This window comes from Pelophylax lessonae (assembly GCF_965119305.1).
Source record: "Pelophylax lessonae genome assembly, chromosome: 5".
Classification (NCBI taxonomy): Eukaryota; Metazoa; Chordata; class Amphibia; order Anura; family Ranidae; genus Pelophylax; species Pelophylax lessonae.
The window spans coordinates 291,755,009-291,781,808 of record NC_138772.1 but is presented as its reverse complement, the minus strand read 5'-3'; the positions used below and the strand labels follow the sequence as shown (position 1 = coordinate 291,781,808).

At 36.1% G+C, this 26,800-nt stretch overlaps 1 protein-coding gene across 1 annotated transcript in view; it reads left to right on the top strand.

The window, feature by feature from the left end:
• CDH18 (cadherin 18) overlaps positions 1-26,800 on the top strand; it is an 850,149-nt gene that overhangs the window by 203,596 nt on the left and 619,753 nt on the right. The window lies entirely within an intron of this gene.

Below are 26,800 nucleotides of genomic sequence, written 5' to 3'. Positions count from 1 at the left end.
TTAGAAGTGTTTGCCAGCCCACGGGTTCCCATAGGCTCACTGAGGTGAGAACTGTAAGCCTTTGGCCTAGAGCGCAAACACAACCAACCAGGCTTTTCCATGGTAGGGACAAAACAGTGCACCATGCAAAGTATGTTATGGCAATGTATTGACTTATCTTCAAATTTTTCAGTATCAGCTTCCTTTAAGGCAATGGGGTTGTTTCACTAAAACAACCCCATTGTTCACATTGCAAAGGAAGTTGCACTTTGCACAGACATTTTCTCCAGAGCTTAGCACATGTGGTGATATTTCACTTTGCAAAATATTTAAAATCATGTACAAAGAAAATTAAAAAAAATAGCATTTTTGCTTTCACATGAATGGGTGATGGAAGTTAGCAGAGCTTCACCTCATTTTCTAAGCTCTGGAGAAAATTTTCTTGCAAAGTGCAACTTTCCTTGCAATGTGAATGATCTGTTTTTCTTTAATAAATCAACCCTCAATAAGTCACATTACATCTTAAGCCTCGTACACACGCACCGATTGTTGGCCGTGAATTTTCGGCCAACGTCCGATCGGTCCATTGTCGGCTTGTTAGTATGATGCTTCCGACAACTGACTGCGACTTTTCGGCCGAACAAAATCTGGTGTGCATGCTATAAAATTTTTGTTGACCGTCAACAGAACGGCCGATTGTTCGTCAGTCAGTACAGATTTCGGCAGACAAAAATCAGATGAGCAAGACTGGGCATGCTCAGAGAAGAAAAAACACACGGAAAGTTAACCAGCACATGACATCACTTCTGAAGTTGGTTGTTGTTGGCCGAAAAAATTTGTGTGCAGTCTAGAGCACATTTCAACCAACACAACAACACTGGACAAAAGACGGCCGATCGGTCGGCCAACAATCGTTGAGTGTGTACGAGGCATTAGAGCTAAACAGAAAGTAGGTGCTAAAAGACCTACATCTTCCAGATGCTGTTATCACAGGTCATTAGCTATTAAATGCCCAGCATGTGCCACTGACTTCAGGTACTGCTCTGATTTATGCCTAAATGGTAACGTGTTTCCACTTATGGACATTGGTCCAGCGTATCTTATTGATACTAGTTTGGGGCACAAATGTTTCCTTGTCCCCCAGTTAAGTCCTCTCCTGGATAAACTACCTTTTCTGATTTTAAAATTTAAAAAAATTAAAATGTTGGAGGAGAAACATTTCTGATGCTACAATAGTCACTCTCTGACCGGGCTTGTCAAAGCTTCAATCCTTCCAAAAGACACATACTATCTGAATGATGAACCGACAATCACCCTTTTAGTCTCCAGACTCACTCTGGGAGATTATTAACATCCTTCATCAATAGTCTATTTCAGTGATGGCAAACCTTGGCACCCCGGATGTTTTAGAACTACATTTCCCATGATGCTCACCTACACTGCAGAGTGCATGAGCATCATAGGAAATGTAGTTCCAAAACATCTGGGTGCCAAGGTTCACCATCACTGCTATATTCCCTTAAACCCGTGCAGCTAAATGGAAGACCCAAGGACTGAAATAAGTTTCAACCTTTCTTGGTGTGAACATATTTATGGAGTTATTTTGCACCTCTCCCTATTTTGGTAACACACACAGTCCCCAAACTCTGCTTTTACTGCCTCTCAGTGCTTAGGGTCTTTGCCTCACTTGTTCAACAGTACTTAGTCTCAATATGGAGCTAGTTTAAGCCTCTCTATGGAGAACCTAAGCTGTTTCTGGGGGAACAAAACCAGCAGTATAAAGCTTTGCCAGGCCAAGGGAACACCATTATGCTCTCCCATATGGTAAGCTTGGATTCTTCTTCCCCCAAAGCAAGATGATGCTTCTTCCTCCACAGTGGCACACTGAACCTTTCTTCCCAATTCATGTGCTCTTTTTCCTAATTGGTTAAAAAAATCCAATCAGAGGCTGTTGCTTTGCAAATTCAGAAGAAATTGAACAACACTCCTAATGACCCCACACATACATTCACCTTGCTAAATAAAAATGTTTTACTTCTTTAGTAAATCAACCTCACAATAAGTGATGCCATGCCACTACTATGGAAGAACCCATCCTGGGAGAATAGACATAATTTCAGCAACACATTCCAACAGTATCCCAATTGCGCTATAATTTACCATTTAGGGTGGTAGTCAAGACAGGAACTCTGTGTATGAGGTTGAGTTTAAGTCTGCAGAGTTGTATTAAAAAAACTACTACTCACTTGGTTGTTCAGTTTATTAGTGCTTGGTTTTATTAGGCAGCTTTGTCTACCCCTAAAGCACAGAAATGAATGCCACATTTTCTGTGCAAAGAAACATATTGTTATGTGAAAGGAGAGTGCCTTAGTCCTTTTAAAAAACACCCATTACATTTTTCACATAGAAAAGTGGTGTTGTGTCTATTTAAAGGTACATTTGAAAAAGTCTTTAAAAAATTAATATTTAAACAAAGGGTATTCAGATTGCTATGTGCAGTTAGTGCAAACAATGGACAACCCACTGCTTTTTCTCCACATATACATACATTTAAGCCAGTCTAACCACCAAAAGTGATAGTAAATAGGATAAACTATAACACCTCCAGAGGGGGCTTACAACCTCAGTTTACATGGTTTTAACATAGTGCTATGACTATGGTTTGCCCCACCCCCTTTCACTGTCTTGTTTGCTGGCCAATGTAGTCTGCATATATACAGTATGCTAAGAACGACATCTATAAAGGATTTTTAATTTAAATGCAGTTTTATTTAAAAAGAAAACAAATTAAAATACATAATAATTTGAATATATGTATTAGCCATATACACCGCACACAGTTATCAGAATACAGATTTTTTTGTATATGTTTAATGTACATTGATCACCGGGAAGGGTTTTTTGTTTCCTCAACAAAAGTGGAGTTACCCTTTACTTCTTAAAGGGGAACTTCACTCTCTCAATCAACATGGACTATTTTTAATCCTCACGCTGCAAGCATTAGTAAATAGATAGGAAACTATATTATATTTACTTGTTTTAAACATTTTTTTTAATTTCTTAAGTTACTTCCTGGTTTGCATGCCTAGGCAAATGATGTCATACATCTCAGAAGTCTTCAGGAGAGGAGTGAGGGATCTCAGCTCAGCCTATGCCTGAGCTAAGAGCAGATGGATTCCAGGAAGTAAATGATATATGAATCATCTGCCCTTACCTAAGATGGCCACGACCATAAATGCTAGGGGATGTTTTTCAAAATGATTTCTAAGCAAAATAAAGCATGGAGACATGGATGGATGGGGGAGATTGCTTTGCATAATACAAATTAATTAAATAGCATTTTTGGTTTGTGGTGCTCAGATGCAGTGCAGTTCCACTTTAAAGTGGACCTTCCAATGCAAATCTATAAATACACTACAGACATGTCTTAGTATATACAAGTAAAATCTCATGCACTCAAGTGCTGTGTTCAAGGGACGGCTATAGTGCTGGCACTTAGGATCTTGCTGCCCTCTCAGGATGATGGGTATCCATATAGACTGAAAAAAATAGAAAACAAGAGAAGGGCGCACCGACCTAGTGCAATATCACAAGATATTTATTGGAAAATTAAAAACATGCCATACATTATACTCACAAGCATTTGCTGAAAGTAAGCCTAGAACAAAAAGTTAATTTTGCAATCAGGAGACCTTCAAGACAAAGATGCTTTTTGGTAAAGCAAAAGGGCTGGAAAGCGTCCGTGGTGATGGGGCTGACCCGTTTCAAGGGAGAACCCTCTTCATCAGAGCCATGAGAGCTCTGATGAAGAGGGTTCTCCCTTGAAACTGACCCTTTCCAGGCACCCAGTTTTACACAACTGTGTAATTTGTAAACCACCATTTTAATCTAGGAAGTAATACCTAAATAAAAATGTAATTTCATTCTGATGAGAAAAACAAATGAGGCTGTTTTCAGGGGAGTACTGTGATCTCTGTGATAGATAATATATACCTCTGAGGTTACATTTACACATTCCTAAGCATGCTTGCACTTAACATAAAATATGTACCTAATGATAGCTTCACATTAAAAACATAAAAAAATGATATTATTATTCATTTTTCTTGTAACAGATTGTAGCTTTCCAGAGAATTATTCTGTGGTGATTTACCAGCGACCTTAGTCAAAAATCCTAACACATACACTGTCTTCAACACGTATGCTTTTACATTTTACACCTTACTTCCAGTCAGAGAGATGTGAAAATGATCCTTGTTCTAGTAACTGTGTCATAGTTTTAACTCTCCTACAATCTAATCACAAGTGCCAAAGAATCTTTAAATTTAAGGAGAACTTTAAGAAATATAAAGATTTAAAAATAATACATTCAGGAAATCACATATTTAGATGTAGCACAGCAGGTATATTAAAAAAAAATATCTCTCTGGGTGTGTTAGTTTTCACATTAATTTAAAATTGGCATGCTAAATCCAGTGTGAATTAAACAATTATAACTAGTGTCCAGATACAGAACATTGTTAAGAGGCTCTGACTTATTTTATCTTTCTGCTGCATAGTAGGAAATTGCAATTAAAGGCTTTAAAAATTGCATTCTTTCCACTGCTGATTACTCCGGGGCATCAGCATGATTGAAATACAACAATAATGTATAATATACAACAAAAGTGTATATTTTTATTTATAAAATGGTCCACAAACCTATCATTTCATTGTTATTTATTAGTTATTATTATTATTTTAATTTGTATGACACATGCTTTCTTTTAACTTAATAACTTAAAATAATTGATTATGTATAATATGTTTTAAAAAAAACCTGGGACAGTTATGCCAGAATGCAAATATTATATAAGTCTGTGCTTAAAAATATGTCTATAAAAAAATAATAATAAGTATCCCAGCTGCTCTATAGATACCCTACGGATGTAAGCATCATAACAAAAATTTACAGCACTAAAAAATACTAACAATAAAACCTTTTTTTTTTTAATTGCCATAATTTAGGAGGGAGATGTAGATCTGGAATATAGGGTATGTGCCCAAAAATGCAATATATATAAGTGGTTACAATAAAACCTTGGTGCAAAATGTATGTTATAAATATATCTGTGCTAAAAATTCTCAAACCATAAAGAGCATTGACTTAAGTGAAAATAATGTCCATTTAAAGTTATCACGGGGAAGACTCACTGAGTGCAATCTCATTGCAACAATTTAATTCACAGTGCAATTTCTGTACAATAGTCAGTAGGGTGCCAAAGGTGCTCATCTGAAGTGATGTATGTATAAAATCAAAGAAGCACCACACTCCCTTCCAGCCAACCTAGTGTAGACTTGAAAACAGCCTCAGCCTATGAGTCTCCACCAAAGTCATGCCTTCTGACATGTTTCGTCTGCCCACTGTAACTTAATCATAGGGTATCCTATGATTAGGCTCCAGTGGGCAGAACAAAATATGTCAGGGAGCACGACTTTGGTGGAGACTCATGGGCTGAGGCTGTTTTTAAGCCTACACTAGGTTGGCTGGAAGGGAGCGTGGTGCTTCTTTGATTTCATACATAAACATTAGGTTAGATAGAAAGTCATTAAAAAACCCAGAGGAGTAAAATTTTCCTAATGCAACAAAGTGTAGATTCTGTGTAAGAAATGCAATAGAAGTTTAGATGAGCTCATAGGGCTCATTTGCATTGTATATTGGTGCCATCCTCTGTGCAGAGCCACTGGCAGACATGTGTGCACACCCTGAAGCTGCGTACATCCAGCCCATAGAAGTGGATGCACATGCAGCACTGGCAAAGACACAATCACATGTCAAACTTTGACACGTGGGTATGAGCGGGTGCATGGATTCAAACACAGAGCTTAACTCTTGCCCAAATGTCAAACTATGAAGTGCAACAGTGGCAATTTCAAATCAGTGCTTCACACCAGAGAAGAAGGTGTTAGCTCCTCCACCACAGACACATTTACCCCATATATTTGAGCTAGGCTGCAGCCTAATTCTGATGCATAGCAAGGGTTTCTTCCTTTTCTACATTTACCCCATAGACAGAGACTCACCTGACCTGGATTTAAATTGGTATTTTTTCTACATGTTTCACTGCTAAATGTGTTCTACATAATTTTTTAATTGTTCATGTGTGGTTCTTTCATGTGTTAACGTGGCTGACTGTCCTTAGGATGTGGTGTTTACCTAAAATACCAAAAAGACTGATATTTCATAATACAGTGTATTTTTCTGTTAAAATGATCTAAGTGCCTAATAGTTGGTTCAAATGACCAGAGCTGCAAGTGTGTGACCTGATTAGCTTCTTTGTTTTGTGAAGACATTTTCATATATGTTATTCTGCTATTTACGCAAACGATCAATGTCAGCAATTCACATTAAAGCACAGTTCTGTTGAGAAAACATACAGCACAAAGATTTTAACAAATGTTATTGTAGAATCATAAACTGTATGTAAACTCTAACAGACCAAAAGGGAGCAAATAGGATAATTTTTTGTTAAATATTAAAAGTGTTTTCTAACATCCGTTTGACAAGCACAAGAAAATAGCTATTCATTCATCCAGAAATCTTGTGAAGCTGATAAGCTTCCTTTGCTTTCTGCCTCTGGACTGGTATCAGTTACTGTTTGGAGACGCTGTACTAATGATCAGACATTAGTACAGTGCTCTCCCCCGCTGAGCTGTTGTGTTCTGACAGGGGGACGCCCTCCCACCAGAGCACTCCCAGACATTCTGGAAGAATTCTATATACAAACAATGTGCAAAACTACCCCAATTTACATGCCTGTCTTAGAAATATTACATTACTTTCTCTTGGTCCTGGCTCTCAGTTTAAAGAAAATACCACAAATTAATGCTTTGTGATAGGAGCAATATTTTGATGAATAAAAATGTGTAATCCTTTTTGTTAGCATGATACCATTGCCATGTGTCGTAGAGCTTATAGGTTTGTTGGAGTGAGAGTAAGGAGGATGTTTAGCATTGTAGGGTAGCAGTCAAATCAATATCAGTATCCCTGTATAACAGCAATGAGCCTTTCTGTCGTTTTTAAAGTTTACGCATCAGTTTATGTAGGAATGTTTAAGCGCCAAATACCCATCAGATCCAAGGGTGTATTGGGTGGAATTAATGTCACACAATAAAAATCAGATAATGACCCATGGGATCCCTAATTTCTTTATGAAACATAAATCCGGGTACACATGGGCCGAATGGTGGGAGACATCGGTAGGTTAAAAAAAAAAAACAACTGACATTCGGCCTGTGTGTCAGTCTGTTCGGCCAGCTTCTCTCCATAGTGATCTGCTTTTAGCAGGGTGATTCAGACCTCTGGCATTAATAGAGGGAAACTTCAAACCATGGTAGCGTATGAGAAGTAACTGTATAGAGAATATTAGCATGGTGGTACTCACTAGCTGGAAGTGTAGACCCTGCCATGGACCAAGTAGATGAGGATTCTAGGTATGTTTTGGATCAAGAGGTTCTGGAAGCAGTGATTCTCCACCGAGGTAATGTGTAGGTCTCCTATTACAAGTAAAAATATTATGAGCAAACAAATAGAAAAAATTGTCAACCAAATAATAAAAGACTGCATCAATTGGATCTACGTGCAGCAGATTTTGATCTTGTAGGAACTATATGTGACAGGGGAACCATTACTGTGACAATGAATGGAATGCACTCAGTTAGGGTCAGGTACATTTGAGCAAATGTATGGATGTAACCAGATGCCATTTGGAACCCTATGGTTGGATCCTCGTGGTAAGGGTGATGGAGAGGGGGTCTCAGGAATGGTATCCCAGGATTTCAAAAGGCCCAAGCCTTTTTCTATAGAGTCTATCATGTGGGTGTTCTCAACTTTGGTGATTATAAGCTTGGTTGGGTATCCACCTGTAGCTGATCTTGTGGTTCCTGAGAACTTTTGTGATAATGTTTCTTGCAATTTTTGCATTTTTTCAGTGTATACTAAGAATGATAAGCCTAAAACTGGTATTCCATCAATGGAGCAGGAATTTGTACCTTGTTGCGCACTATAAACATCAACTGCTCCTTTATATGAATAAAAATGTATGCGGAGGATGATGTCTCTGAGAACATGGTCAGGCAAGTGGGCAGGCTTAGTAGGTGATAGATTCTGCCAAATGGTAAATCCAAGGCAGAAATATCAAGCCTGATTTTGGCAAGCATCTCTGTAACAAATATGCAGAGATCAGACTGCTGAACTGTTTCTGGAATGCCTCTTACATTATTGCACCTAGATCTGTCTTCCATATCTGCTATTTTTGCTTTGATCCAGTCCAGCTCATCTGCACTAGTATCAGGAGCATCTACCAAGTCACTGATAGTTGCTGCAAACTCTCCCATTTTATTAGTTTCTACATGATCCACTCTGGATCCCACTGCCTGCCGCTCTGTGTTAAACTTTTGCGTACAAGAAATTATATATTTTATGTAGGGGCTTCTCAGAGATATAAACATATCTTTTAGTGTGGTGTTAAGCACAGGCTGGTTGGCCGTAGGGAAAATATTATTAGAGTCAAGTAGGTCCCTTGTGTCTTTCCCTGAGTGTTTGAGCTCCAATCATGTCTCTGGTCAGAGCCATCAATCTGGAATTGAGCTTCCTCTGGGCTGCCAGACAGAGGAGTAGAAGGGAGAGAAGACCTGTTGCACTGGGAAGCGCTGCCTGCGAGAGAACTTCTTGCCTGGGTATGCAGCTGTAGACAGTGGAAGTCTGAAGAAGAATCCTGATTTCTCTTGCTAGTCATATTAAGCAGGTGCTGGGGAGCCAGACCTATATTGGGGTACTCAGATGGGACCCTGTGAGTCTGCAATGTGCTGCTGTTCCTGCTGTGTACCTGGAGCTCTGCAGTTATGCAGCAATCTCAACACCCCCCCCCCCCCATAGTACATTACTTAATGTTAGTTTATTTGTGTAGTGGGACTATTTTATTTATGGTCATCTCTTAGTCAACTACAGTAGGTGAATGTGAGATTTCCAATCAAACAAACTTTTCCTACCTGAATAAAAAAAAAAAAAAAAAAAACTAATAATTTGCTGTATCTGGGTAGATTATATAAGACAGTAGGACAAAGGAATGCTCTAACTGGGTCCATAGGTAGTTTTTGACATACAATATCTTTCAGCAGAGTGATCATTTGTTGTCAATATGCCCACACAAGGGACAGGAGCAAACCATTTAAAAAAAATGTTCCCATTTCTGTTTTACAATTTTGGTAATTAGGTGATGACTAAGGAATAAAGTTATGAATTAAGGAGTGGCATATTGGTACATTTGCCAAGATGGGCCTACACAGAGGCCCAAAACAACACCCAAATACTCAAAAACATGCTTAAAAACAGTTGTGAGATAGTTTTGAAGGGCAGTCTGAATCTTTAAAAAAAATGATATAATGATATAATGTGCACTGTAGGACCCTCTTCACTGCTTCTAAGGAGACAGAATTTTTTAAGCCCCTGAGATGACATCAAGAAAGAATAAACAAATTAAGGGACAAGATTAGAAAAAAACCCTGAGAAATGTCACACAGAGAAGAAGGTTTGCAGTTAATTACAACTGCCATGACAAGGAATAGATTAGCTTTTTTTTAAGCAGACTTGTCACAAAACTAGCAGTCAATAAATTATATATTTCAATATATTTTTTCTATTACTTAGTAAATGTTTATTTTTATTATCCATGTGGGTTTTTTCTTAGTAATCAGCATCAGACTTAACCGAGACTAATCCACTTTGCACACACAATTAGGATTTCTTCCATCTTCCTCTTTCTCCTACTGACTTTAGCCATTATATTTTGTTTCATTTAAAAAATAAAAAGAAGACTAAATCAGGAGGAGCCAGATGAAAAAAAGATGCCATTACATAAAAAAAAGTTGGCAAAGGCATAAAACATGTATTGAATTATTTATTAACTTTAGTACATTGTCTAGTTATTTTGCAAGGAGGGTCAAGAATTAATGGATTTTTATTTGACTGCTAATTACTTATCCCTTGCTCTAACAATCGAATTATAACTCAGCAAACTATAATCATAACTGCAATGACTGATTATGAAAAAAAATATTGTTAAATACTGTACTTGTTAAATACTGTAATGTGGTGACTGCATTGATGGGTGTAAAGCTCCAAGTGAGCCCAACGGTGGATGTAAGCCCAAATTAAAGCCAATATATTTAAATAGTTTCCTACCTACTATTAGCAAACTATGTATCATTCAAGGAACCACATCATTTTAACCAGGTTGATTGTCCTAAAATCTGGCAAGTGGCAATTTCCAAGATATTTATACTACCAAATGCCAGCATGATTTGTGTTTTCCTCTGTCTAAGGTATATTTATTGATAGTTCATGCCATATTGTTGTATTACCCTTCATAAATTTTCTACATAGCTCTAAAGAGTTCAGTTTACCAGCAGAATATTTATAAGCACTGAATGAGAATGGGGGTTATTTAAGCTATCAGATAACTTACAACATAAATGTAGTTTGTGAAAGCTTAAAATGTGAGGATAATTATTTTGTTTCAAAATGGACATTGTGTGTAAGAGCTATATTTATTATTTGCTGATAACATGATTTATGTTATCTCATCAGACGTATGTATGGGTTCCTGTCCTTAGCATAGATGTACACTTAAAGAGTAATTGTGTGTGTCTATTTTTATATTAAATGTGTAATGTTAAATGGTAAAATGGAGCAGGCTGTACTTACTGTGAGCACCCAATTACTTAAAAAAGGATGAAAAAAATACAATATATATATATATATATATATATATATATATACCGTATATATATATATATATATATATATATATATATGTATACCTGTCGATGATGAAACCAGTTAAGTTTAAAAATGCAGAATAAAGTAAGTTACGTTATTTTTGACTTTTTGCAAAATTTGTGTTTAGTTGTCAGTAAGTAGTACCTGGAAAAAAAATCATCATAATCATAACATGAGTGTAAAACGTCTTCCAAACTACTGTGCACTCCCTTGCACCCCTGGCACTTTTCATTTTTTAATGTCAGTAATAAACTATCACTGAAATTAAAGAGCAAAAACAAATAATCTTCACATCTTGAGTACCTGAATATTAAATAGAACCCCTTTTGAGTTTTTACTGCTATCTGAGACTCTATTTGAGAGCTTTCACATCAATGTCTGTCCTTGTGACAATGGTTTCAAGTTGGGGACAAGCATGAAGTGAGTATTACCATCCTTCAGCAACACAGATATATATAAATTTAGCAGATTAGAAAAAAAAAGGGCTAGGACCCTAATGAGTTTTTCATTACTGTTTACTGTAAGTCCCTGTTGCAGATTTTCTCTTACTTAGGCCTCTTTCACACGGGCGTTCCGTATGTCTGTATATCACCCCATCCGTTTGCGGGTGATATACGGACAGAACCCTATTTTTCTTCCGTTTAAAAAACGGAAAGGATGCAAAATCGGAAGTCAGCGGTGTCATCCGCTGACATCCGCAATCTCATACACATACAAACGGATGGGATGATATGCGGACATACGGACCAGATGACACAAGTGTCATCCGTGTCCGTAAAAAAAAAAGTGCCGGAACGGATCGCAATACGGTCCGCTCCGTGTGAAAGAGGCCTTACTGTGTAGTAAAGCTGTTGTCACTGTGCTACAAGTGATGTGAAAGCTCATTAAAAGAGAAATATGGCATCTTTTTTGGCTTTACTTCTCTTCTGGGTCACAGGAGTGCACTTTTTTGTGTGTATTTGTCTCCTGTCACCCAGAATCAACCAATAGGGGACTAAAGTGGGTGGGCTGATGTCACAGAGCCAGTTCACTGGGATCCACCTAGATTCCTAACTGGCAGTTTTTAGTGCACCACTAACAGCCAAAGCCAGGCTATATTTTATTCCTCAATAAATAAAAGCCTAAATATTTATATGGAAATGTTAGATATTGTGTACAGACATAATAACCTAATCCTATTTTATTACAAGACTGGGCAAAGCTTATTTTATATCTGTAGACACCTTAATGGATTTTCACTGACATATCCTATTTAAAGTTGAAAAAAGCAATGTAGTAAAGTTTTACATGATTTTTAAACATGTGCTCATTTTAAGCAGCCAATGGGGGTCACTAGAACATATCAGAAAAAATAATAATACAGAGCCTTTTCCTCTTATTTGATTGACTTTTTAAATGGACCATAACTTTGTTTTAACCACTTTCCATACCAGGCCAATTCTGGCATTCCTCTCCTACATGTAAAAATCATCATTTTTTTTTGTTAGAAAATTACTCAAAACTTACAAATTTATATATATATTTTTTTGCAGAGACTCTAGGGAATAAAATGGTGGTCGTTTATGTCAGACGGTATTTGCGCAGCAATTTTTCAAACACAATTTTTTTGGGAAAAAAAAAACACTTTCATGCTTAAAACATCTGAATGATGTATGCATCTGCAGGCATCATTCAGATATCACCACTGAAAGCCCAGGATGCCATAGGCCATCCTACGGTATAGAAGTGGTTAAGGCAAAACAATTTGGAAATCCCCAACATTGTGAAAAATCCTTTCTAGTTGCAAAAGCAATTGGATAAATAGCATACTTACTATTTTCAGGGAGGTTGGAAATAGTGGCTACCTTGTTCTTTTATATGGGGAAGGACCTGCTCGTCTCACCAAAAGGTATGTAAATGACATATCTACATTGTTGACCATATATATTTTTATATAAACATGGCAGCACACACTTTTCTATCTTAAAAAAACATGTTATGATGTTAGAATTTTTTTAGATGTGCTATATTTTTTTCATGCATACCACACACAACTGTCAGATTTGACTGTCACACAAGAAAATCACCAGCTAGGCAGGATTCTTGTTTGATTGCTTGATTGACAAGAAGAAAAATGTGTTTTTAACAATGACCTTTAACAACACTTTCTTTCTAGAATTGTAAAAACTTTATAATGCTGCTGTATATGAAAAGATGGTTCGGAATATTTAAGTAGTTCTGTCTACCAAAACGAATAATCATATTTAAGCTGTATATTTTTATTTTTAATTTCAGCAGTGCTGAAAGAATAAAAAAAATCCTTTTTAGAATAACCTTTACACACAAAATAGGTTGGACCTAAACATCTTTTCTCTAATTAACAACTTTACGACTGGCCGCCGCAGTTATACTGCGGCAGGCAGCCGCTCCTGCACGAATAGCCGTAGGTAAGCGTCAGTCACACGCAGGCTGCTAGGGGGTGAGCATGCGCCGCTGGCGGCGCACTCCTGCCCCCACTTGTCAGCAGGGAAGCCAATGCACGGGGCAGGCGGCTCGGATTGCACCAACACCTGCGATCGTTCCCTGCTGAGAGAGAAGAACGGTCAGCTGTTGTAAACACAGCTGACCGTTCTTCTCCCTGGAATGAGTGCCTGTGATCCTTCTATATAGGAATACATGTCTCTGTGATCATTTCACAAGCTTGTTAAAAAAAATGTCCCACAAAAATCTTTCGTCAACCATGTCATCCAATGATATAGAGCCTTATTAATGACGATTAATGACTGCTAAATATATAAATTCCTGCTTAGCATAGTAGTTAGGCATACACCCCATTTAGCTCACCCATTCAAGGAACACCAAAAAGGCTATGTTTTGACTGACTTCTACTTCAGTTCCTACCGGAACCTAATCCCTATTTGCATACAATAACCATTTACTGAGTTAGGTGAGTCATTCAATTATGCGCAGGCAAAGTCCCTTTTTTACTTTTTACTGTACATGACTGGGTATTCAAAGTATACAAAGACTGACCATATTCAATAAACTATGTAAAAGTTACTTATTACTTTACTAAGGGAACACTTCCATCTACTTGTCCAAATCCCTAAACTTTTGGAAACCCATCATTTCCAAACTAGGTTTCTCAAAGAATACCAACATTACATGTTTGCCCAAGCTCTTCTACATGTGTATGAAAGGGGTTGGTGAGACTTTAAATGAGGCGCATGAGAACATGCACTTCCATCCCTAAATCTAAGAATAAGAAGGGGCATGACATGCTGCAATTGTACATACAGAGATGTTGCTTATTCCATATATATACAGAAATAAGTAACATAATAGCCATTCATATATATACACCTAGATCATACTAATCACATTATTGTATCCGTTAATGTAAGCCAATAGTATTGTATGGTCAAGTAAACAAAATAGTCAGTTGAAAAATTTGATTATATGTTAAAAGCATGGCTGTATCCAATAGGCTCAACGCGTTTTGTGGATGGATTCCACTTCCTCAGGAGTGGACGGAGACCATATCTGTAAAGGACAACAATGAATACCTAATATTTACCAAAATGGTAAAAAAAAGAGTAAGGGCGGGAGGAAAAGAGATATCCACCCTGAGATACTTATATCTCGGTTACAGATAAAAACATACAATACTACAAAAACAGGGCTGCTAGGAACATCTGTCCTGGGAGCTGAGGTGATGTAGACCCACGGAGAAGCCAGGTGTAGAACCACACCCCCAGAGGAGAAGACGGTTTCCATATTGAAACCAATAATGGTGCAGAAAAGTACATCCAAATATACCTATAAAATGAATGAGTAGTGTTTAACCAACATGTTTTAAGTAATGCTACTGTAGTGGGTGAGTGTAATACTTTTATGTTACTTCTGTATATATATATATATCTATATCTATATATATATCTATATCTATATATATATATATATATATATATATATATATATATATATATATATATATATATATATATATATATATATAGATATATATAGATATAGATATATATATATATATATATATATATATATATATATATATGGAATAAACATCTTTGTATGTGCAGTTGCAACATGTCATGCCTTATGTCCACATCAACAATCATGTTAATGCAATTCTTCAAGCTGTGGGTCATACGCCTCATTTAAAGTCCCAGAATCCCCCCCCCCCCTTCTTATTCTTCTACAAGTGTATTACACAACTAGCATTTAATGGCTAACCTCAGATTGTGTACCACATTGGTGCCAATTGGTGCCCCCACCCTCAAACCACACAACCATGACAGTACGTGGGGGCTTCTCTCCCCAACATCCACTAACACTTTTAAACTCAATGGAATATGAGTACAGTGGTCACTGCGTTCATGGCCCATTCACACTTCCTCTAGATCTGCAACTGAAAGCTCATACCTCTGTACAGCCAAAAAGGCTGGAAGGAGAGTCTTCAGGAGCCTGGCAATGCACCCATGATCTGCCGATGGCAAAAAAACAATCTTTCCTGCACATATATGTGCATTTGGTGAATTTAGCCTTTAAATTTCATGTAAAGCCAATACTTATTTTCTTTTTATTTAAAAAAAAAAATAAAAAAACAAACATAACTTCTGAAAGGTTCTTTTTTTTTTTGTTTTTTTTTTTTTTTTTTACTGTCAATTTCCCTTTAGTGAGAGTTCCCTTTAGATCCTGTCTCAAAAAAACAAAAAACAAAACTAAACTTAGAAGCTGATTGACTGCCATGCACAGCCGCAGCGGATTCTGAGAGCACCCGTTTTAGTAAATCTACCCCACTGTGACAACTGTACGTTTTTTAATTTTCCTTCACTTAAATGTAATGGAGATGACCAGGGTAAATATAGAGGCTAAAGTTTTCCAGTGGGGGCACAGACAGCGGTAACATCTGACAGAGGTTGTAACACTTTCTAGCTCTATGCAAGACTAAAAAAATGTTGCATTTACATATATTTTAGGAGCTTTTTGGCATTAACGTTATTTTATGTTATGTTAACATTAGAACCAGATGTTAAAGTAGCTATGGGATGTAAGCAGTTGCAGGAGAATCTCTTTTTTTCCTGTAGGTGGGCAGGAGAATCTCTTTTTTTCTGTAGGTGGACAGTTGCATTTGCCTCTTCTAATGTATAGACCAGTAATAACTTCTGCCATGTACATTAGGTAATCTCTATTCGAAAAATAGGTTCTCTTACATCCACTTACTGCTGATGATGTCTGTGAAAGCAGGTTGATGTATGTGTGCTTAACACTCATTTTGCTGTGCCCTATAAGAAGAACATTAATAATTTCAGGTGTGATTCTTTGAAGAAATCTGGAAAAAAATATTCTTTAAGTGGTCTCTGGGGATTAGCTGAATGAAACACTGCAGTGATATAAATTATATTTAGTTAATAAAAAGTTACATGAATTTGCTGAAATCTCAATTTAAAATAATTCCAATATGATCAGAATCATGTTTGGATAAATGATTCTAAAGTTATAATATGATATCATATTATATTATACTGTATAATATATTATTTATTATTATATATTACTATATTTAATATTAAATAAGATATTTCTAAATGCATGTGAGCTCTTTGTATTACATCTCTTTTTTGTTTTACAGTGCAAATTATTACCTGCATATACATGTTCTTCTTTATTTTCCACACATTTACTATATTTCTGTATTTTTACATTCTCTTAGACTTAACTAGAGTTAGGATTGCATCTGTTTGCTCTTGTTTCCAGAAATATGTCTACTTCCCAGGGGCCAGGGAATCTGACACACAGATTATCACTGACTACTGAGATGATTTACTGAACAAGTAATTATAGCTAGCCTGTGTTAAACCTGTTATAAAGGCTTTTATTTTTTTACTTAAAAAAAACAAACATGTTATACTAACTTGTTTTGTGCAATGGAATTGCACAGAACTGCCCTGAACCTCCTCTTCTTGGATCCTCCGCCAGTACTCTTTGATCCTCCTCTTCTGTATCAGCCACCAGAGCAAACCATATGCGGACTCGCTCCCAAGCCAGGCTGTGTGCATCCATAGACACACACAGTGTAGCTTGGCCCTGCCCCCACCCTCTTAGGCTCAAATATTCCTTAACAAAAAATGAGTTATAAAAGTTAAAAAAATAAGAGTTAAAAAATAAAATTAAACTTAAGCAAAAAGACCTACATGAGAGGGAACCATTTTTATTCTATTCTATTTATATCTAGACATCTCTGTGACACTTGTAACCGAGTGTATTTGTATAGTTATAAATACACTTGGTTACAAGAGTCACTGAAATGTCCTAATCAAAATTAAAAAACACAGTTATTTATGAAAAAGTTCCTCTCACATTGGTATTTTAATAACTTTTAATTAAAGTATGTGTAAAACCCTCACCTTGTTTAACAACCCTTTCAGTTTAAAATAGAAATGAAAGGCAAAACATTTGTATATACATGAAAAAAAGCATTACAAACACCTTTTTTCTATAAGTGATTACACACCCTCTGTTCTCAGTTGCGTGAGGAGTTCAGAGAGCTGGGAGAAGAGAAACAGTATTGCACTAGTCTTTCCAGTGAATGGTTGCGTGGGGTGGGGGGGCGGGGTCAGGGGCATGTCAGGACAAGTGTAATCATCTAATCATCAAGTGTAATCATCTAATCATTGAAGGAGAGCAAGCCGAGTTCTCAGCACAGCTTAAAAAACTGACAACACAGTGCTCTCATGTCTAGTGTGGTCAGATTTTAATAGGAAATCAGGAACACCAGGTATTTCACTCAAAGGAAGCATTGCAAATAGAAGAGGGTGCTATTGCACAGTTGAGATAAGCTGGGGTAGCCACTGTCGTGGCTTATTTTTTAGTTTAATAAATGTACACCATAGTGTACATCAGTGATAATTAAAAAAAAAATTAAATCCCTAAGGGATTTGGCAAGCGGGGAAAGGGATGTTACAATACCAAAGGTATAAATACAAAAAGTATATAAAAAAGTGTAATCTTTATTGTTAAACACAAATAAAAAGACAATATATTACTGATATTGCATAACATTGAGTACAGAAGTACCGTCAATACAACAACAATTAAAAGTGCACAGAATACAAAAAAATTATTCACAGAGGATATTTGCGTACTGATACTCGAGTATATGGACTCCAAACCCCAGGACAGTACTCCTGTACTCTATGTAAAGCAATGTCAGTATTATATTGTCTTTTTATCTGTGTTTAACAATAAAGATTATACTTTTTTATATGCTTTTTGTATTTATACCTTTCGAATCACAACATCCCTTTCCCCACTTGCCAAATCCCTTAGGGTTTTAATTTTTTGTCTGTATTTCTGGAATAGATACCACCTTTTGAAATTTTAGAGTGGAACAGAGCAGCTTTTTTTTTTTTTTTCCAGTGATATTTTTATTTTTTGTGAATTCTAACAGACCAGGTTAAGAAATACTTGTTTAAGTTACCTATTTAGTTAATTACACAATCTATACGCATCCAGGTATTTTATTGTATTTAGGTATTTTACTGTAGATAAAGCTATATATTATAAAAGTTATATAAATTGTGTGCAGTAAAAAAAAACAAGCAATATCTGTAATTCACTAGAATTAATACATTTTACTAACTCTCTAATGAAATAATAAAAATGTGATATAAATTAATACATATTTGGAGAAACTACACTCCCGCTTTTAGATAAAAAAAAAAACAATAATTCCCTGTTGCTGTTTCCCACTTTATGTAATGTTGGTAATAATCCGGTTTGGAACATCGGTATTGGCACTTCATAGCTCATTGACTTTCCAGCACTGCAGATGAGTTCAGCAGTATCTCATTTGATCAGCTGCGCAAAAACTATTTTACAATAAACAGCATTTGAATACATACCCCTGAGGTCATAACAAGGTGTCTAATACTCATGTAGCAAAGGCTTATTTACACAACATAAACATATAAATTGATAGTTGTTAAAATTGATTTCTATAAAGAAACATATAAAAAAAAAAGAAACATATCATATGTTTATACATATTGCTTTCTGTGTGTGATAGGTGTAAATACATTGTCATTTGTGTATAAGCTCAAATACAATACCACTACTATGATGTAAGTGAGTAACTTGCAACTAGCTAGATAAATTTGTAATTGACTTAAAACAATTAACTAGTTTACACTAGGCATAGTTTATTCTGCTTATTATACTCATCCTTCACTGTACTCATCCTTCACTGGTCCCTTTCTCCCTCCTTATTAACATGCGGATGATATTTTGAAATTAAACCTTTCATACACATTTTATTTTAGACCCAGTGATGTCATTATTGGGTCTTTATGTTTCTCTATGCAGGGCAGAAAGATCATGGCAGGTGGGTGGAACCAACAAGGTGTTGTACATAGCTTTCTGAAAACATAAAAGCTCCAGTGTCTTTATTAATGCCCCTTAGCCCTGATGCAAGCAATTGCTTGCATCTTAGGGGATTTATGCAGAAATTATCCACTTCAGCCCAAGAAGGTTTTACCCCCCCCCCCTAATGACCAGGCCATTTTTTGTGATGTGGCACTGTGTTATTTTAACTGACAATTGCGCAATTGTGTGATGCTGTACCCAAATAAAATTGGTGTCCATTTTTTCCCACAAATAGAGCTTTCTTTTGCTGGTATTTTATCACCTCTGTGTTTTATTTAGTTTTATTTTTTTTTTGCACTATAAACAAAAAAAAAAAAAAGAGTGACAATAAAAAAACCAAAAAAAAAAAAAACAATATTTATTTACTTTCTGCTACAGTCAATAAAAAAAATGTAAAAAATCAAATTTCTTCATCAATTTAGGCCAATATGTATTTTGCTACATATTTTTGGTAAAAAAATAAATAAAAAAAATAAGTGTATATTGATTGGTTTGTGCAAAAGTTATCACGTCTACAAACTATGGGATATCTTTATGGCCTTTTTATTTATTTATTTTTCCTATTAGTATTGGCAGTGATCAGCGATTTTTAGCCGGACTGCAACATTGTGGTGGACAAATTGGACACCTAACTGACACTTTTGACACTTTTTTAGGGACCAGTGACATTGTTACAGTGATCAGTGCTAAAAATATGCACTGTTACTGTACTAATGACATTGGCAGGGAAGGAATTAACATCAGGGGCGATCAAAGCGTTAAATGTGTCCCTAGGGGGTGCTTGCTAACTGGGGGGGGGTGCTCTGACTGGGGGAAGACAGAGATCCGTGTTCCTGCTTAGCAGGACCACAAGATCTCTATCTTCTCCTCTGTCAGAATGGCGATCTGCCTTGTTTACTTAGGCATAATGCCGTTTTGCCTCTCTGGGGAACAATCATGGGTGGCCGGTGGACATTGGATCCACCACACCTGTTTATTTGCTCCCCCTCTGTCCAATCAGAGTGCAATCATGCCTAGTGGCTATTGTATCAAATTACGTACAGGTAGGTTGATAGAGCCAACCTCCCGCAGTACATGTACATTAGGCAGTTGGCAAGTGGTTAAAACGTCTTAATGGGTGGATGTTAGTCTTGAGGAGCTGGATATTTTTGGTAGACTCAATATGGACGCAGACCATCCTAAGTAACACCCTTGTGTAATTCTAAACCTTTATTATTGACAGAATTTACAGTAAAATCAATGAAAAAAATGAGTGGGGCAAGAACAGTCAGGCTGGGTGTAAACAGCTAGATGACGCTAGATGTCCTCTAGCCAAGATATTAGGCAGAATCTATCTGATGTGCTGCAGCTTCTCACAGTGTGCATTTCCATACGTAAGCATTCAATACAGTATATACAGTGCCTTGATAAAGTATTCATACCCCTTGAAATTTTCCAAAATTTTTCATAATACAGCCAAAAACATAAATTTATTTTATTGGGATTTTATGTGATAGACCAACACAAAGTGTCACATAATTGTGAAGTGGAAGGATAAAGATAAATGGTTTTCAAATTTTTTTACAAATAAATATCTGAAAAGTGTGGTGTGCATTTGTATTCAGCCCCCTGAATCAATACTTTGTAGAACCACCTTTTTCTGCCATTACAGCTGAAAATCTTTTTGGAGATGTCTCTATCAGTTTTGCACATCTAGAGAGTGACATTTTTGCCCATTTTGTTTTTTTTTTGTTTTTTTTTTTGCAAAAAAGCTCAAGCTCTGTCAGATTGGATGTGAACAGCAATTTTCTAGTCTTCCCATAGATTCTCAATTGTATCTAGGTCTGGACTTTGAGCCATTCTAACACATGAACATGCTTTGATCTAAACCATTCCATTGTAGCTCTGGCTGTATGTTTTGGGTTGTTGTCCTGCTGGAAAGTGAACCTGTCCCTCAGTCTTAAGTCATTTGCAGACTCTAATGTGTTTTCTTCTAAAATTGCCCTGTATTTGGCGCCATCTATCTTCCCATTAACTCTGACCAGCTTCCCTGTCCCTACTGAAGAAAAGCATCCCCACAAAACTATGCTGCCACCACCACGATGGGGATGTGTATATACAGTATGTATATCACAAAATGATAAGCAGTTACAATTACAATCATTTCATGTATCTGTTTAATAAATCAGTAAAGAACATGATTAGAATGTGAATAAAAGGGTGCTAAAAAATTGAACAATGATGTTGAATAATTCAACATTCTATGTTCTTAACTATAAAAACGGTCAACAATGAAATTATGCTTTATAAAAAAAAAAAATATATCACATTTTATATACATATATTGTGTGGCATGACTAATACAAGAGTACCAACCAGATTTGGGCTTTTTATCAGTGTCTAGCTATTAGAATTAAGAAAGATGGTTGTTTATGGTAGAGAAGGGTAACTCAGATTTGAATGCTGTTTTGTCTTATACAATAAACCCTATCTGATTGTTTAAAATCCAAAAGTATTGACTGATGTACTCGACTGAACTTACTGTCATCTTTATAAAACTATGTAACATTTTTTTTTAACATCACAGTGGTTACTAAGGCAGGTCATACATGATTAATCTTCTTTCAATTAACCAGTGGGTTGAAAGAAAGAAAATTAATTGATTTACTTCAACCACAAATTTGAGGTTGATTGGGGAATCCCTCTGACAGAGCTTTTGTAATTTGACAGCGCAAAATGTCCCCACCCTTGGAATACACTCATCAGCTTCGCTGGCTATAGCTGGCAGCACTGATTGAGTGAAAAATGTTCAACAGGCTGCTTGTACAGAAGCTGATTGAGAGATTGTCTTCTGTATAACCAGCCTGCCCATAGAAGGATTGAAATTCTGTGCAGAAATAGTCATAATCATTGAAAACCTGTGAGATTCAAGATTCAACCCAGATGATGCTGTGTGATGTTTAATAGATTTCATTGAATATCAGCCAACGCATTCCCTTATCTAATGCATACAATCTATCCCTTGTGATACCCATCTCTCACAAAATTACAAATAATTTATAATGCTGACTGAGGATATTGAGGGTGCTGTGAGAAAAGCACTCAAAACAATTAGGCAATTATTTCCTGAAAAGCTGAAACAATCAGACCCAAGTAGGCTACGTATATTACTCCAGAGAAGATGTTTTCCACTGATGGTGGTCCTATCTAGGCTGAAGCCACTAAGGCAAGGGGTGAGAGCCATACTGTGTAGTAATGCCTGTAAGGGGGTTAGAGCAATACTGTTTAGTAATGCCTGTAAAGGTAATGCCTGTGGTGTGACAACTGAGATACATTTCTGTGTTTGTCCTGGACAGCCATCTGAGTTGGTAGAACTCAGTGAAACACCTGGTTTTTGGTGAACAAAGTGGGTGCAGAAACCCCTAAATGGAACTTTAGAACTTGTACTTCTTGATATTTTTGTTTGTGCTCCTCTTTGTCACTAATCTCATATGTGCTTTGGGGGAGATTTACTAAAGCTAATGCACTCAGAATCTGATGCAGCTATGCATGGTAGCCATTCAGGTTATAACCTCAGCTTGTTTAATTAAGCTTTGGCAATAACACCTGGAAGCTGATTGGTTTATATGCTGAAGTGTGCCTAACGTTCCACTCTCCATCTCCAGCTTTAGTAAATAAACCCCTTTGTGTTGGATGCTCTTACAGTTTTACTGCTTGCCCTCTATACCCAGAGTACATGATTCTGTGCTGATGACCATAATCAGCCTGCGTATGAAAGTGTCAGGCCTTCTATCCCAGACCTTCTGTACATGAACCTTGTTGGAGACAAGCTCACATGAATAGGGTGTCTGACAAAAAGGAATTAATGTATAGATCCACACAGATCAAATATAGACAGAACCACTATCTCGGGTCCTGGCTGTTTTTGTGCATTTAGATTATCAAATGCAAATTAAATGTTGTGTGACATTTAATTTATGTGCAAAAGCAACAATATTGCTAAGCTTCCCCAAATTTCTGTGAGCCCTGTCCCTTTCTCCTAGCTTATTTTGCTTAAGCAAATCCTTCTTGTCCAGAGGAAGAAACAACATTATTGTCCAATGTCAGCCTATTCCTGTTTATTTCAAATGTGTCAGACAGAACAGAAGGTAAGACAGAAAAAGAAAAAATTTTATGGTAGAAGGAAACATTTTTAGAACCTCTGTCGGGCTGTGATACTCCAATTCCCCCATGCTCTCTCCCCATGTGACAGTTGAACAGAAGGATAAGAGGAACAAAAGGGAAAAAGGCAGTTTTGTGTACAGTGTACTCAAGCTAACATTTGTGTGAGTATTTGTCAGTTAAACTATCACAGCACCAAAAACTGAAAAATGGCCTAGACGGGAAGAAACGGCCTAGACGGTAACATGCTGATCCTGAAGTGGTTAAAGAGATGACTATAAAATAGTATTCCAAGAGGCTTGTACAAACACACCAACCATTATTAGAGTAGTTGTTGCATGCAAATATTTAATTCTGGCTATTAATATAGAAAATGTACATCATACTATGCATACTGTACATTCATATCAGTTCCTGCCCTCAAGAAGCTTACAATCCAAGATATCTAACATGCATACATACACTGCCACTTATGCTTAGGCTAATTTGGACAGGAGCCAATTAACCTACAAGCATGTCTTTGAAGTGTGGGGGGAAACCAGGGTACCTGGAGGAAACTACTACCTACAAACTACTACTACTAGATCATTTTACATCTGAGAAACAATATATATATATATTATGCTGTGCTTTAGTTGAAGCTATACCACCTCCCTAAAATGGAAAAGCAGCCGACACATGACCTTGAATGTAATAAAAGATCAAAAATAGATAGTAGATAAAGATGCAGCACTAATCAAGTCCACATCCAAGGGGAGGAAAACCACAGAGAAGTGTCCACTCAAATTCAGAAAGTCTTCTTATCGGTGATAAAAGAACCATAGCCAGTATCCAATCACATAGACTCTTACCAAAACACATTGACCCTCATCACAAAGGTCTATGACAGCAGGAAATCTTAGATCATATAAGCATAACAGGAGAGATCCTCTCAGTGTTCACTCCGTGGTTGCTCTGCTTCCCTCCCAGTGGTATCCTCATTTATGTGGGGACAAGTAAAACACTTCCCATAGTGCAGTATGATCACAAAGATTTATTCTTAAAAATGTAGCAACTTACATATAAATAAACAAGCAGCAGCACATCATCTTCCTCCTATCTAACCCGCAAGTGTTTGTTTCCAACCAACAAAATGGCCACCACGTCCCCCATCAGTACTCGCGTCACATGCTCCTCCCAACACGTGTCCATACTAAATGACATCGTCAGACGTGTGGCCAAATGGCAGTCATGGTCTATTTATACTGCAGAGGATGGGCAAAACACATTATTGTGTCCCGGAAGTGGGATGCCATGCGTTCCAATTCCCGGAAGGAGCAACTACAAGCAACATTCATATCTGAGAAACAAAGCAGGGACCCTAGTGTTGCTAGACATAATTGCTAACCACTATGCGACTCTTCTGCCCACTGATATTTCAGACTAGGCCTATAGTGTAATTATCTGAAAGGTATGCCTATATACAGTACTTAGTCTGCACACTAATAATAAATATGAAAGAATCAGCTAAACAGTGTATATTTTACTGTAATATTCTGAATCATGTATCAGTCAGCATACATTCATTCAACATATGTCAATGTACTCACCATATGGCATGCAGAGAATCTTGGGAGAGTAATATTAGAAGATGGCTCAGGCAGAGTCCATGATAGATCAGTGCTTTGAAATCCACTGGTAGACATTCCATATCGAATACCACAAAGTCAGATGAAAGGTGCCAGCCAATGCAATATTTTTTTTTTCTTTTAATGTTAATATTTATTTATTTATTTATTGTATGCAAGATGAATATTCATATGCTTCATATGCATGAATGTGCGGGTACAACCCCGCCCAAGTAAACTCTATTTACTTACTGGAAAAAAATGACAAACAAAGATGCCTGCTGTTAGACTTATATGCATCAGAGATTAGTTAAGTGACTGTGTATACATTCATAATAAAAGCAGATCTATACCTACCTTTTTTCAAACTACGCAGCATCCATGAGAACACTCAGCAGCAAAAAAGTATGTCGTTTATGCAATAAAAAAGCCTGCCTGATCTTAATTTTTTTTAACCTTCCTAGCGGTATTCCCGAGCGTGACTCAGGGTTAGATTTTAGAGCCAAAAGCGGTAACCCCGAGCCACACTCGGGGTAGTGCTAGGAAGATCGCTGGACGCTGGAAGAGGTTTTACTTACCTTTTCTCCGGGATCCAGCGATGAATGCGGGCGGTATGCGGGCGGTATGCGGCGGCGTAGCTCTCTCCCGATCGTCCGCCGGGGGGGTGGAATCGGCGGCAAATTCGAATGTAAAACACACCAAACACACTGATACCATTCAAAATAAAATAAAATCACATTACATTGCCCCCCAGTCCCCAAAAGTGCAGTTTTACTGTACTTTTTATGTAAATATATGTATATATATATATATATATATACACGTGTATATATATATATATATATATATATATATATATATATATATATATATATATATATATATATATATGTATATATATATATATATATATATATATATATATATATATATATATATATATATATATATATGTATATATATATATATATATATATATATATATATATATATATATATATATATATATATATATATATATATATATATTTATATATATATATATATATATATATATACACACACACGTATATGTGTATATATATATATATATATATATATATATATATATACGTAATTCTTGTGAATGAGCAGCCCAAACCAACTGTATACATTATATATATATATATATATATATATATATATATATATATATATATATATATATATAAAATATATATATATATATATATATATATATATAAAATATATATATATATATATAAAATATATATATATATATATATATATATATATATATATAATATATGTATACATAATATATGTATACATACACACATATATATATATATATATATATATATATATATATATATATATATATATATATAATATATATAATAAATGTATACAGTTGGTTTGGGCTGCTCATTCACAAGAATTACATGCAAAATAATGGTACCGCTTTCAGCACCTAAAATCCAAAAGAATCATACCGCCAGGGAGGTTAATTAAAGTTACACTTTAAAATAAATTTCTAGAAAAGCTCTGTACAGGACTACATAGGACTACCTGATGAAATATGGGAACAATGTTTAAGTGCTACATTTAAAATACAGTGATTCCTACTAAGACGAATGTAAGGTGTGGAATCCTCCATTTTTTTACACTGAGTATCCCCAATCAATTTTGAGATTCTTTTCTTTACATATTACAACAAAAAGAGCTTGCAAAAATATTGTTTTTTCTGCTGTTTATTTTTCTTTATAACGCCTGAAATTTAACGACCCAGAGTATACCCAAAATAATGCTGAAAGCTGTTTAATAGAAT